Raw genomic sequence first — 10,000 nt, 5'->3', positions numbered from 1 at the left:
GAAAAATCTCGCCCAATGGTAGTCTTTACAAAGACAATAGCTATGTCCAAAGAGAAGTGTTCCTGAGCAACATTACCTATTGTTAAGGTGGAGAGCATCTCATTTTCATTAAAAACACACCACTTTGCTTTACTCTTCACTTATGGCATAGCCCACTGCATTTTCAAGGACGGGGTTTAAACTGACATAGGACTAGGTTTTCAATTGAGCAACTTTTTCCAGGCAAAAGAAGACATGGATAAATGGTGCTGCAAGAGCTCCAGTGGCGCAATCGGTCAGCGCGCGGTACTTATATAGCAGTAACTGTTGAGCAATGCCGAGGTTGTGAGTTCGAGCCTCACCTGAAGCATTACTTTCTTGCCGTCATCTGTCTTTTATTACTGCATTACAAGCTGATAGTTCAATGCTTAATCTGCATTTTCAAGGACGGGGTTTAAACTGACATAGGACTAGGTTTTCAATTGAGCAACTTTTTCCAGGCAAAAGAAGACATGGATAAATGGTGCTGCAAGAGCTCCAGTGGCGCAATCGGTCAGCGTGCGGTACTTATATAGCAGTAACTGTTGAGCAATGCCGAGGTTGTGAGTTCGAGCCTCACCTGGAGCATTACTTTCTTGCCGTCATCTGTCTTTTATTACTGCATTACAAGCTGATAGTTCAATGCTTAATCGCAGTTGATTTCTTTAAAACAATCGAAAAGAAAGCCACGCTTCTTCTGTGCATGTAGCCCCAGTGGCCTAATGGATAAGGCACTGGCCTCCTAAGCCAGGGATTGTGGGTTTGAGTCCCATCTGGGGTGGTTGCCCACCTTTCATCAGTATACTGAGTTTTAGATCCAGACAGGCTTCTTTTCTGGATAAGGCGAAGATTGTGGGTTCGAGTCCCATCTGGGGTGGGTGCCCACCTTTCATCAGTATACTGAGTTTTAGATCCAGACAGGCTTCTTTTCTGGATAAGGCGAAGATTGTGGGTTCGGGTCCCATGTGGGGTGGGTGCCCACCTTTCATCCAAAAGCATGTCGTGTTTTATTTCCAGACTGGCTTCTTTTCTGGATAACATTTGCCTCTTAAATAGGTCTTGAAAAATCTCGCTCAATGGTAGTCTTTACAAAGACAATAGCTATGTCCAAAGAGAAGTGTTCCTGAGCAACATTACCTATTGTTAAGGTGGAGAGCATCTCATTTTCATTAAAAACACACCACTTTGCTTTACTCTTCACTTATGGCATAGCCCACTGCATTTTCAAGGACGGGGTTTAAACTGACATAGGACTAGGTTTTCAATTGAGCAACTTTTTCCAGGCAAAAGAAGACATGGATAAATGGTGCTGCAAGAGCTCCAGTGGCGCAATCGGTCAGCGCGCGGTACTTATATAGCAGTAACTGTTGAGCAATGCCGAGGTTGTGAGTTCGAGCCTCACCTGGAGCATTACTTTCTTGCCGTCATCTGTCTTTTATTACTGCATTACAAGCTGATAGTTCAATGCTTAATCGCAGTTGATTTCTTTAAAACAATCGAAAAGAAAGCCACGCTTCTTCTGTGCATGTAGCCCCAGTGGCGTAATGGATAAGGCACTGGCCTCCTAAGCCAGGGATTGTGGGTTCGAGTCCCATCTGGGGTGGTTGCCCACCTTTCATCCAAAAGCATGTCGTGTTTTATTTCCAGACTGGCTTCTTTTCTGGATAACATTTGCCTCTTAAATAGGTCTTGAAAAATCTCGCTCAATGGTAGTCTTTACAAAGACAATAGCTATGTCCAAAGAGAAGTGTTCCTGAGCAACATTACCTATTGTTAAGGTGGAGAGCATCTCATTTTCATTAAAAACACACCACTTTGCTTTACTCTTCACTTATGGCATAGCCCACTGCATTTTCAAGGACGGGGTTTAAACTGACATAGGACTAGGTTTTCAATTGAGCAACTTTTTCCAGGCAAAAGAAGACATGGATAAATGGTGCTGCAAGAGCTCCAGTGGCGCAATCGGTCAGCGCGCGGTACTTATATAGCAGTAACTGTTGAGCAATGCCGAGGTTGTGAGTTCGAGCCTCACCTGGAGCATTACTTTCTTGCCGTCATCTGTCTTTTATTACTGCATTACAAGCTGATAGTTCAATGCTTAATCGCAGTTGATTTCTTTAAAACAATCGAAAAGAAAGCCACGCTTCTTCTGTGCATGTAGCCCCAGTGGCCTAATGGATAAGGCACTGGCCTCCTAAGCCAGGGATTGTGGGTTTGAGTCCCATCTGGGGTGGTTGCCCACCTTTCATCAGTATACTGAGTTTTAGATCCAGACAGGCTTCTTTTCTGGATAAGGCGAAGATTGTGGGTTCGAGTCCCATCTGGGGTGGGTGCCCACCTTTCATCAGTATACTGAGTTTTAGATCCAGACAGGCTTCTTTTCTGGATAAGGCGAAGATTGTGGGTTCGGGTCCCATGTGGGGTGGGTGCCCACCTTTCATCCAAAAGCATGTCGTGTTTTATTTCCAGACTGGCTTCTTTTCTGGATAACATTTGCCTCTTAAATAGGTCTTGAAAAATCTCGCCCAATGGTAGTCTTTACAAAGACAATAGCTATGTCCAAAGAGAAGTGTTCCTGAGCAACATTACCTATTGTTAAAGTGGAGAGCATCTCATTTTCATTAAAAACACACCACTTTGCTTTACTCTTCACTTATGGCATAGCCCACTGCATTTTCAAGGACGGGGTTTAAACTGACATAGGACTAGGTTTTCAATTGAGCAACTTTTTCCAGGCAAAAGAAGACATGGATAAATGGTGCTGCAAGAGCTCCAGTGGCGCAATCGGTCAGCGCGCGGTACTTATATAGCAGTAACTGTTGAGCAATGCCGAGGTTGTGAGTTCGAGCCTCACCTGGAGCATTACTTTCTTGCCGTCATCTGTCTTTTATTACTGCATTACAAGCTGATAGTTCAATGCTTAATCGCAGTTGATTTCTTTAAAACAATCGAAAAGAAAGCCACGCTTCTTCTGTGCATGTAGCCCCAGTGGCCTAATGGATAAGGCACTGGCCTCCTAAGCCAGGGATTGTGGGTTTGAGTCCCATCTGGGGTGGTTGCCCACCTTTCATCAGTATACTGAGTTTTAGATCCAGACAGGCTTCTTTTCTGGATAAGGCGAAGATTGTGGGTTCGAGTCCCATCTGGGGTGGGTGCCCACCTTTCATCAGTATACTGAGTTTTAGATCCAGACAGGCTTCTTTTCTGGATAAGGCGAAGATTGTGGGTTCGGGTCCCATGTGGGGTGGGTGCCCACCTTTCATCCAAAAGCATGTCGTGTTTTATTTCCAGACTGGCTTCTTTTCTGGATAACATTTGCCTCTTAAATAGGTCTTGAAAAATCTCGCCCAATGGTAGTCTTTACAAAGACAATAGCTATGTCCAAAGAGAAGTGTTCCTGAGCAACATTACCTATTGTTAAGGTGGAGAGCATCTCATTTTCATTAAAAACACACCACTTTGCTTTACTCTTCACTTATGGCATAGCCCACTGCATTTTCAAGGACGGGGTTTAAACTGACATAGGACTAGGTTTTCAATTGAGCAACTTTTTCCAGGCAAAAGAAGACATGGATAAATGGTGCTGCAAGAGCTCCAGTGGCGCAATCGGTCAGCGCGCGGTACTTATATAGCAGTAACTGTTGAGCAATGCCGAGGTTGTGAGTTCGAGCCTCACCTGAAGCATTACTTTCTTGCCGTCATCTGTCTTTTATTACTGCATTACAAGCTGATAGTTCAATGCTTAATCTGCATTTTCAAGGACGGGGTTTAAACTGACATAGGACTAGGTTTTCAATTGAGCAACTTTTTCCAGGCAAAAGAAGACATGGATAAATGGTGCTGCAAGAGCTCCAGTGGCGCAATCGGTCAGCGTGCGGTACTTATATAGCAGTAACTGTTGAGCAATGCCGAGGTTGTGAGTTCGAGCCTCACCTGGAGCATTACTTTCTTGCCGTCATCTGTCTTTTATTACTGCATTACAAGCTGATAGTTCAATGCTTAATCGCAGTTGATTTCTTTAAAACAATCGAAAAGAAAGCCACGCTTCTTCTGTGCATGTAGCCCCAGTGGCCTAATGGATAAGGCACTGGCCTCCTAAGCCAGGGATTGTGGGTTTGAGTCCCATCTGGGGTGGTTGCCCACCTTTCATCAGTATACTGAGTTTTAGATCCAGACAGGCTTCTTTTCTGGATAAGGCGAAGATTGTGGGTTCGAGTCCCATCTGGGGTGGGTGCCCACCTTTCATCAGTATACTGAGTTTTAGATCCAGACAGGCTTCTTTTCTGGATAAGGCGAAGATTGTGGGTTCGGGTCCCATGTGGGGTGGGTGCCCACCTTTCATCCAAAAGCATGTCGTGTTTTATTTCCAGACTGGCTTCTTTTCTGGATAACATTTGCCTCTTAAATAGGTCTTGAAAAATCTCGCTCAATGGTAGTCTTTACAAAGACAATAGCTATGTCCAAAGAGAAGTGTTCCTGAGCAACATTACCTATTGTTAAGGTGGAGAGCATCTCATTTTCATTAAAAACACACCACTTTGCTTTACTCTTCACTTATGGCATAGCCCACTGCATTTTCAAGGACGGGGTTTAAACTGACATAGGACTAGGTTTTCAATTGAGCAACTTTTTCCAGGCAAAAGAAGACATGGATAAATGGTGCTGCAAGAGCTCCAGTGGCGCAATCGGTCAGCGCGCGGTACTTATATAGCAGTAACTGTTGAGCAATGCCGAGGTTGTGAGTTCGAGCCTCACCTGGAGCATTACTTTCTTGCCGTCATCTGTCTTTTATTACTGCATTACAAGCTGATAGTTCAATGCTTAATCGCAGTTGATTTCTTTAAAACAATCGAAAAGAAAGCCACGCTTCTTCTGTGCATGTAGCCCCAGTGGCCTAATGGATAAGGCACTGGCCTCCTAAGCCAGGGATTGTGGGTTTGAGTCCCATCTGGGGTGGTTGCCCACCTTTCATCAGTATACTGAGTTTTAGATCCAGACAGGCTTCTTTTCTGGATAAGGCGAAGATTGTGGGTTCGAGTCCCATCTGGGGTGGGTGCCCACCTTTCATCAGTATACTGAGTTTTAGATCCAGACAGGCTTCTTTTCTGGATAAGGCGAAGATTGTGGGTTCGGGTCCCATGTGGGGTGGGTGCCCACCTTTCATCCAAAAGCATGTCGTGTTTTATTTCCAGACTGGCTTCTTTTCTGGATAACATTTGCCTCTTAAATAGGTCTTGAAAAATCTCGCCCAATGGTAGTCTTTACAAAGACAATAGCTATGTCCAAAGAGAAGTGTTCCTGAGCAACATTACCTATTGTTAAAGTGGAGAGCATCTCATTTTCATTAAAAACACACCACTTTGCTTTACTCTTCACTTATGGCATAGCCCACTGCATTTTCAAGGACGGGGTTTAAACTGACATAGGACTAGGTTTTCAATTGAGCAACTTTTTCCAGGCAAAAGAAGACATGGATAAATGGTGCTGCAAGAGCTCCAGTGGCGCAATCGGTCAGCGCGCGGTACTTATATAGCAGTAACTGTTGAGCAATGCCGAGGTTGTGAGTTCGAGCCTCACCTGGAGCATTACTTTCTTGCCGTCATCTGTCTTTTATTACTGCATTACAAGCTGATAGTTCAATGCTTAATCGCAGTTGATTTCTTTAAAACAATCGAAAAGAAAGCCACGCTTCTTCTGTGCATGTAGCCCCAGTGGCCTAATGGATAAGGCACTGGCCTCCTAAGCCAGGGATTGTGGGTTTGAGTCCCATCTGGGGTGGTTGCCCACCTTTCATCAGTATACTGAGTTTTAGATCCAGACAGGCTTCTTTTCTGGATAAGGCGAAGATTGTGGGTTCGAGTCCCATCTGGGGTGGGTGCCCACCTTTCATCAGTATACTGAGTTTTAGATCCAGACAGGCTTCTTTTCTGGATAAGGCGAAGATTGTGGGTTCGGGTCCCATGTGGGGTGGGTGCCCACCTTTCATCCAAAAGCATGTCGTGTTTTATTTCCAGACTGGCTTCTTTTCTGGATAACATTTGCCTCTTAAATAGGTCTTGAAAAATCTCGCCCAATGGTAGTCTTTACAAAGACAATAGCTATGTCCAAAGAGAAGTGTTCCTGAGCAACATTACCTATTGTTAAGGTGGAGAGCATCTCATTTTCATTAAAAACACACCACTTTGCTTTACTCTTCACTTATGGCATAGCCCACTGCATTTTCAAGGACGGGGTTTAAACTGACATAGGACTAGGTTTTCAATTGAGCAACTTTTTCCAGGCAAAAGAAGACATGGATAAATGGTGCTGCAAGAGCTCCAGTGGCGCAATCGGTCAGCGCGCGGTACTTATATAGCAGTAACTGTTGAGCAATGCCGAGGTTGTGAGTTCGAGCCTCACCTGAAGCATTACTTTCTTGCCGTCATCTGTCTTTTATTACTGCATTACAAGCTGATAGTTCAATGCTTAATCTGCATTTTCAAGGACGGGGTTTAAACTGACATAGGACTAGGTTTTCAATTGAGCAACTTTTTCCAGGCAAAAGAAGACATGGATAAATGGTGCTGCAAGAGCTCCAGTGGCGCAATCGGTCAGCGTGCGGTACTTATATAGCAGTAACTGTTGAGCAATGCCGAGGTTGTGAGTTCGAGCCTCACCTGGAGCATTACTTTCTTGCCGTCATCTGTCTTTTATTACTGCATTACAAGCTGATAGTTCAATGCTTAATCGCAGTTGATTTCTTTAAAACAATCGAAAAGAAAGCCACGCTTCTTCTGTGCATGTAGCCCCAGTGGCCTAATGGATAAGGCACTGGCCTCCTAAGCCAGGGATTGTGGGTTTGAGTCCCATCTGGGGTGGTTGCCCACCTTTCATCAGTATACTGAGTTTTAGATCCAGACAGGCTTCTTTTCTGGATAAGGCGAAGATTGTGGGTTCGAGTCCCATCTGGGGTGGGTGCCCACCTTTCATCAGTATACTGAGTTTTAGATCCAGACAGGCTTCTTTTCTGGATAAGGCGAAGATTGTGGGTTCGGGTCCCATGTGGGGTGGGTGCCCACCTTTCATCCAAAAGCATGTCGTGTTTTATTTCCAGACTGGCTTCTTTTCTGGATAACATTTGCCTCTTAAATAGGTCTTGAAAAATCTCGCTCAATGGTAGTCTTTACAAAGACAATAGCTATGTCCAAAGAGAAGTGTTCCTGAGCAACATTACCTATTGTTAAGGTGGAGAGCATCTCATTTTCATTAAAAACACACCACTTTGCTTTACTCTTCACTTATGGCATAGCCCACTGCATTTTCAAGGACGGGGTTTAAACTGACATAGGACTAGGTTTTCAATTGAGCAACTTTTTCCAGGCAAAAGAAGACATGGATAAATGGTGCTGCAAGAGCTCCAGTGGCGCAATCGGTCAGCGCGCGGTACTTATATAGCAGTAACTGTTGAGCAATGCCGAGGTTGTGAGTTCGAGCCTCACCTGGAGCATTACTTTCTTGCCGTCATCTGTCTTTTATTACTGCATTACAAGCTGATAGTTCAATGCTTAATCGCAGTTGATTTCTTTAAAACAATCGAAAAGAAAGCCACGCTTCTTCTGTGCATGTAGCCCCAGTGGCGTAATGGATAAGGCACTGGCCTCCTAAGCCAGGGATTGTGGGTTCGAGTCCCATCTGGGGTGGTTGCCCACCTTTCATCCAAAAGCATGTCGTGTTTTATTTCCAGACTGGCTTCTTTTCTGGATAACATTTGCCTCTTAAATAGGTCTTGAAAAATCTCGCTCAATGGTAGTCTTTACAAAGACAATAGCTATGTCCAAAGAGAAGTGTTCCTGAGCAACATTACCTATTGTTAAGGTGGAGAGCATCTCATTTTCATTAAAAACACACCACTTTGCTTTACTCTTCACTTATGGCATAGCCCACTGCATTTTCAAGGACGGGGTTTAAACTGACATAGGACTAGGTTTTCAATTGAGCAACTTTTTCCAGGCAAAAGAAGACATGGATAAATGGTGCTGCAAGAGCTCCAGTGGCGCAATCGGTCAGCGCGCGGTACTTATATAGCAGTAACTGTTGAGCAATGCCGAGGTTGTGAGTTCGAGCCTCACCTGGAGCATTACTTTCTTGCCGTCATCTGTCTTTTATTACTGCATTACAAGCTGATAGTTCAATGCTTAATCGCAGTTGATTTCTTTAAAACAATCGAAAAGAAAGCCACGCTTCTTCTGTGCATGTAGCCCCAGTGGCCTAATGGATAAGGCACTGGCCTCCTAAGCCAGGGATTGTGGGTTTGAGTCCCATCTGGGGTGGTTGCCCACCTTTCATCAGTATACTGAGTTTTAGATCCAGACAGGCTTCTTTTCTGGATAAGGCGAAGATTGTGGGTTCGAGTCCCATCTGGGGTGGGTGCCCACCTTTCATCAGTATACTGAGTTTTAGATCCAGACAGGCTTCTTTTCTGGATAAGGCGAAGATTGTGGGTTCGGGTCCCATGTGGGGTGGGTGCCCACCTTTCATCCAAAAGCATGTCGTGTTTTATTTCCAGACTGGCTTCTTTTCTGGATAACATTTGCCTCTTAAATAGGTCTTGAAAAATCTCGCCCAATGGTAGTCTTTACAAAGACAATAGCTATGTCCAAAGAGAAGTGTTCCTGAGCAACATTACCTATTGTTAAAGTGGAGAGCATCTCATTTTCATTAAAAACACACCACTTTGCTTTACTCTTCACTTATGGCATAGCCCACTGCATTTTCAAGGACGGGGTTTAAACTGACATAGGACTAGGTTTTCAATTGAGCAACTTTTTCCAGGCAAAAGAAGACATGGATAAATGGTGCTGCAAGAGCTCCAGTGGCGCAATCGGTCAGCGCGCGGTACTTATATAGCAGTAACTGTTGAGCAATGCCGAGGTTGTGAGTTCGAGCCTCACCTGGAGCATTACTTTCTTGCCGTCATCTGTCTTTTATTACTGCATTACAAGCTGATAGTTCAATGCTTAATCGCAGTTGATTTCTTTAAAACAATCGAAAAGAAAGCCACGCTTCTTCTGTGCATGTAGCCCCAGTGGCCTAATGGATAAGGCACTGGCCTCCTAAGCCAGGGATTGTGGGTTTGAGTCCCATCTGGGGTGGTTGCCCACCTTTCATCAGTATACTGAGTTTTAGATCCAGACAGGCTTCTTTTCTGGATAAGGCGAAGATTGTGGGTTCGAGTCCCATCTGGGGTGGGTGCCCACCTTTCATCAGTATACTGAGTTTTAGATCCAGACAGGCTTCTTTTCTGGATAAGGCGAAGATTGTGGGTTCGGGTCCCATGTGGGGTGGGTGCCCACCTTTCATCCAAAAGCATGTCGTGTTTTATTTCCAGACTGGCTTCTTTTCTGGATAACATTTGCCTCTTAAATAGGTCTTGAAAAATCTCGCTCAATGGTAGTCTTTACAAAGACAATAGCTATGTCCAAAGAGAAGTGTTCCTGAGCAACATTACCTATTGTTAAGGTGGAGAGCATCTCATTTTCATTAAAAACACACCACTTTGCTTTACTCTTCACTTATGGCATAGCCCACTGCATTTTCAAGGACGGGGTTTAAACTGACATAGGACTAGGTTTTCAATTGAGCAACTTTTTCCAGGCAAAAGAAGACATGGATAAATGGTGCTGCAAGAGCTCCAGTGGCGCAATCGGTCAGCGCGCGGTACTTATATAGCAGTAACTGTTGAGCAATGCCGAGGTTGTGAGTTCGAGCCTCACCTGGAGCATTACTTTCTTGCCGTCATCTGTCTTTTATTACTGCATTACAAGCTGATAGTTCAATGCTTAATCGCAGTTGATTTCTTTAAAACAATCGAAAAGAAAGCCACGCTTCTTCTGTGCATGTAGCCCCAGTGGCGTAATGGATAAGGCACTGGCCTCCTAAGCCAGGGATTGTGGGTTCGAGTCCCATCTGGGGTGGTTGCCCACCTTTCATCCAAAAGCATGTC

General features: G+C 44.5%; 27 non-coding genes across 27 annotated transcripts; all 27 read left to right on the top strand.

The window, feature by feature from the left end:
• Positions 1–256: 256 nt before the first annotated feature.
• TRNAI-UAU (transfer RNA isoleucine (anticodon UAU)) lies at positions 257–349 on the top strand. The gene is given in 2 exon segments: positions 257–294; positions 314–349. It is a non-coding gene; the product is annotated as a tRNA-Ile (tRNA).
• A 164-nt stretch (positions 350–513) lies between these two features.
• TRNAI-UAU (transfer RNA isoleucine (anticodon UAU)) lies at positions 514–606 on the top strand. Its single transcript is given in 2 exon segments — positions 514–551; positions 571–606. It is a non-coding gene; the product is annotated as a tRNA-Ile (tRNA).
• A 120-nt stretch (positions 607–726) lies between these two features.
• TRNAR-CCU (transfer RNA arginine (anticodon CCU)) lies at positions 727–799 on the top strand. Its single transcript has one exon. It is a non-coding gene; the product is annotated as a tRNA-Arg (tRNA).
• A 536-nt stretch (positions 800–1,335) lies between these two features.
• On the top strand, positions 1,336–1,428 carry TRNAI-UAU (transfer RNA isoleucine (anticodon UAU)). The gene is given in 2 exon segments: positions 1,336–1,373; positions 1,393–1,428. It is a non-coding gene; the product is annotated as a tRNA-Ile (tRNA).
• Positions 1,429–1,548: 120 nt separating this feature from the next.
• TRNAR-CCU (transfer RNA arginine (anticodon CCU)) lies at positions 1,549–1,621 on the top strand. The gene has a single exon. It is a non-coding gene; the product is annotated as a tRNA-Arg (tRNA).
• A 344-nt stretch (positions 1,622–1,965) lies between these two features.
• On the top strand, positions 1,966–2,058 carry TRNAI-UAU (transfer RNA isoleucine (anticodon UAU)). Its single transcript is given in 2 exon segments — positions 1,966–2,003; positions 2,023–2,058. It is a non-coding gene; the product is annotated as a tRNA-Ile (tRNA).
• Positions 2,059–2,178: 120 nt separating this feature from the next.
• Positions 2,179–2,251, top strand: TRNAR-CCU (transfer RNA arginine (anticodon CCU)). Its single transcript has one exon. It is a non-coding gene; the product is annotated as a tRNA-Arg (tRNA).
• A 536-nt stretch (positions 2,252–2,787) lies between these two features.
• Positions 2,788–2,880, top strand: TRNAI-UAU (transfer RNA isoleucine (anticodon UAU)). Its single transcript is given in 2 exon segments — positions 2,788–2,825; positions 2,845–2,880. It is a non-coding gene; the product is annotated as a tRNA-Ile (tRNA).
• A 120-nt stretch (positions 2,881–3,000) lies between these two features.
• On the top strand, positions 3,001–3,073 carry TRNAR-CCU (transfer RNA arginine (anticodon CCU)). The gene has a single exon. It is a non-coding gene; the product is annotated as a tRNA-Arg (tRNA).
• Positions 3,074–3,609: 536 nt separating this feature from the next.
• On the top strand, positions 3,610–3,702 carry TRNAI-UAU (transfer RNA isoleucine (anticodon UAU)). The gene is given in 2 exon segments: positions 3,610–3,647; positions 3,667–3,702. It is a non-coding gene; the product is annotated as a tRNA-Ile (tRNA).
• A 164-nt stretch (positions 3,703–3,866) lies between these two features.
• Positions 3,867–3,959, top strand: TRNAI-UAU (transfer RNA isoleucine (anticodon UAU)). Its single transcript is given in 2 exon segments — positions 3,867–3,904; positions 3,924–3,959. It is a non-coding gene; the product is annotated as a tRNA-Ile (tRNA).
• Positions 3,960–4,079: 120 nt separating this feature from the next.
• Positions 4,080–4,152, top strand: TRNAR-CCU (transfer RNA arginine (anticodon CCU)). The gene has a single exon. It is a non-coding gene; the product is annotated as a tRNA-Arg (tRNA).
• A 536-nt stretch (positions 4,153–4,688) lies between these two features.
• Positions 4,689–4,781, top strand: TRNAI-UAU (transfer RNA isoleucine (anticodon UAU)). Its single transcript is given in 2 exon segments — positions 4,689–4,726; positions 4,746–4,781. It is a non-coding gene; the product is annotated as a tRNA-Ile (tRNA).
• A 120-nt stretch (positions 4,782–4,901) lies between these two features.
• Positions 4,902–4,974, top strand: TRNAR-CCU (transfer RNA arginine (anticodon CCU)). Its single transcript has one exon. It is a non-coding gene; the product is annotated as a tRNA-Arg (tRNA).
• Positions 4,975–5,510: 536 nt separating this feature from the next.
• Positions 5,511–5,603, top strand: TRNAI-UAU (transfer RNA isoleucine (anticodon UAU)). Its single transcript is given in 2 exon segments — positions 5,511–5,548; positions 5,568–5,603. It is a non-coding gene; the product is annotated as a tRNA-Ile (tRNA).
• Positions 5,604–5,723: 120 nt separating this feature from the next.
• TRNAR-CCU (transfer RNA arginine (anticodon CCU)) lies at positions 5,724–5,796 on the top strand. Its single transcript has one exon. It is a non-coding gene; the product is annotated as a tRNA-Arg (tRNA).
• Positions 5,797–6,332: 536 nt separating this feature from the next.
• TRNAI-UAU (transfer RNA isoleucine (anticodon UAU)) lies at positions 6,333–6,425 on the top strand. The gene is given in 2 exon segments: positions 6,333–6,370; positions 6,390–6,425. It is a non-coding gene; the product is annotated as a tRNA-Ile (tRNA).
• Positions 6,426–6,589: 164 nt separating this feature from the next.
• Positions 6,590–6,682, top strand: TRNAI-UAU (transfer RNA isoleucine (anticodon UAU)). The gene is given in 2 exon segments: positions 6,590–6,627; positions 6,647–6,682. It is a non-coding gene; the product is annotated as a tRNA-Ile (tRNA).
• A 120-nt stretch (positions 6,683–6,802) lies between these two features.
• Positions 6,803–6,875, top strand: TRNAR-CCU (transfer RNA arginine (anticodon CCU)). The gene has a single exon. It is a non-coding gene; the product is annotated as a tRNA-Arg (tRNA).
• Positions 6,876–7,411: 536 nt separating this feature from the next.
• On the top strand, positions 7,412–7,504 carry TRNAI-UAU (transfer RNA isoleucine (anticodon UAU)). Its single transcript is given in 2 exon segments — positions 7,412–7,449; positions 7,469–7,504. It is a non-coding gene; the product is annotated as a tRNA-Ile (tRNA).
• Positions 7,505–7,624: 120 nt separating this feature from the next.
• On the top strand, positions 7,625–7,697 carry TRNAR-CCU (transfer RNA arginine (anticodon CCU)). The gene has a single exon. It is a non-coding gene; the product is annotated as a tRNA-Arg (tRNA).
• A 344-nt stretch (positions 7,698–8,041) lies between these two features.
• On the top strand, positions 8,042–8,134 carry TRNAI-UAU (transfer RNA isoleucine (anticodon UAU)). Its single transcript is given in 2 exon segments — positions 8,042–8,079; positions 8,099–8,134. It is a non-coding gene; the product is annotated as a tRNA-Ile (tRNA).
• A 120-nt stretch (positions 8,135–8,254) lies between these two features.
• Positions 8,255–8,327, top strand: TRNAR-CCU (transfer RNA arginine (anticodon CCU)). The gene has a single exon. It is a non-coding gene; the product is annotated as a tRNA-Arg (tRNA).
• Positions 8,328–8,863: 536 nt separating this feature from the next.
• Positions 8,864–8,956, top strand: TRNAI-UAU (transfer RNA isoleucine (anticodon UAU)). Its single transcript is given in 2 exon segments — positions 8,864–8,901; positions 8,921–8,956. It is a non-coding gene; the product is annotated as a tRNA-Ile (tRNA).
• A 120-nt stretch (positions 8,957–9,076) lies between these two features.
• Positions 9,077–9,149, top strand: TRNAR-CCU (transfer RNA arginine (anticodon CCU)). The gene has a single exon. It is a non-coding gene; the product is annotated as a tRNA-Arg (tRNA).
• Positions 9,150–9,685: 536 nt separating this feature from the next.
• TRNAI-UAU (transfer RNA isoleucine (anticodon UAU)) lies at positions 9,686–9,778 on the top strand. The gene is given in 2 exon segments: positions 9,686–9,723; positions 9,743–9,778. It is a non-coding gene; the product is annotated as a tRNA-Ile (tRNA).
• Positions 9,779–9,898: 120 nt separating this feature from the next.
• TRNAR-CCU (transfer RNA arginine (anticodon CCU)) lies at positions 9,899–9,971 on the top strand. Its single transcript has one exon. It is a non-coding gene; the product is annotated as a tRNA-Arg (tRNA).
• Positions 9,972–10,000: the final 29 nt, after the last annotated feature.

This window comes from Eleutherodactylus coqui, chromosome 2, assembly GCF_035609145.1.
Source record: "Eleutherodactylus coqui strain aEleCoq1 chromosome 2, aEleCoq1.hap1, whole genome shotgun sequence".
Taxonomy (NCBI): domain Eukaryota; kingdom Metazoa; phylum Chordata; class Amphibia; order Anura; family Eleutherodactylidae; genus Eleutherodactylus; species Eleutherodactylus coqui.
This window is presented reverse-complemented; position numbering and strand designations above follow the sequence as displayed.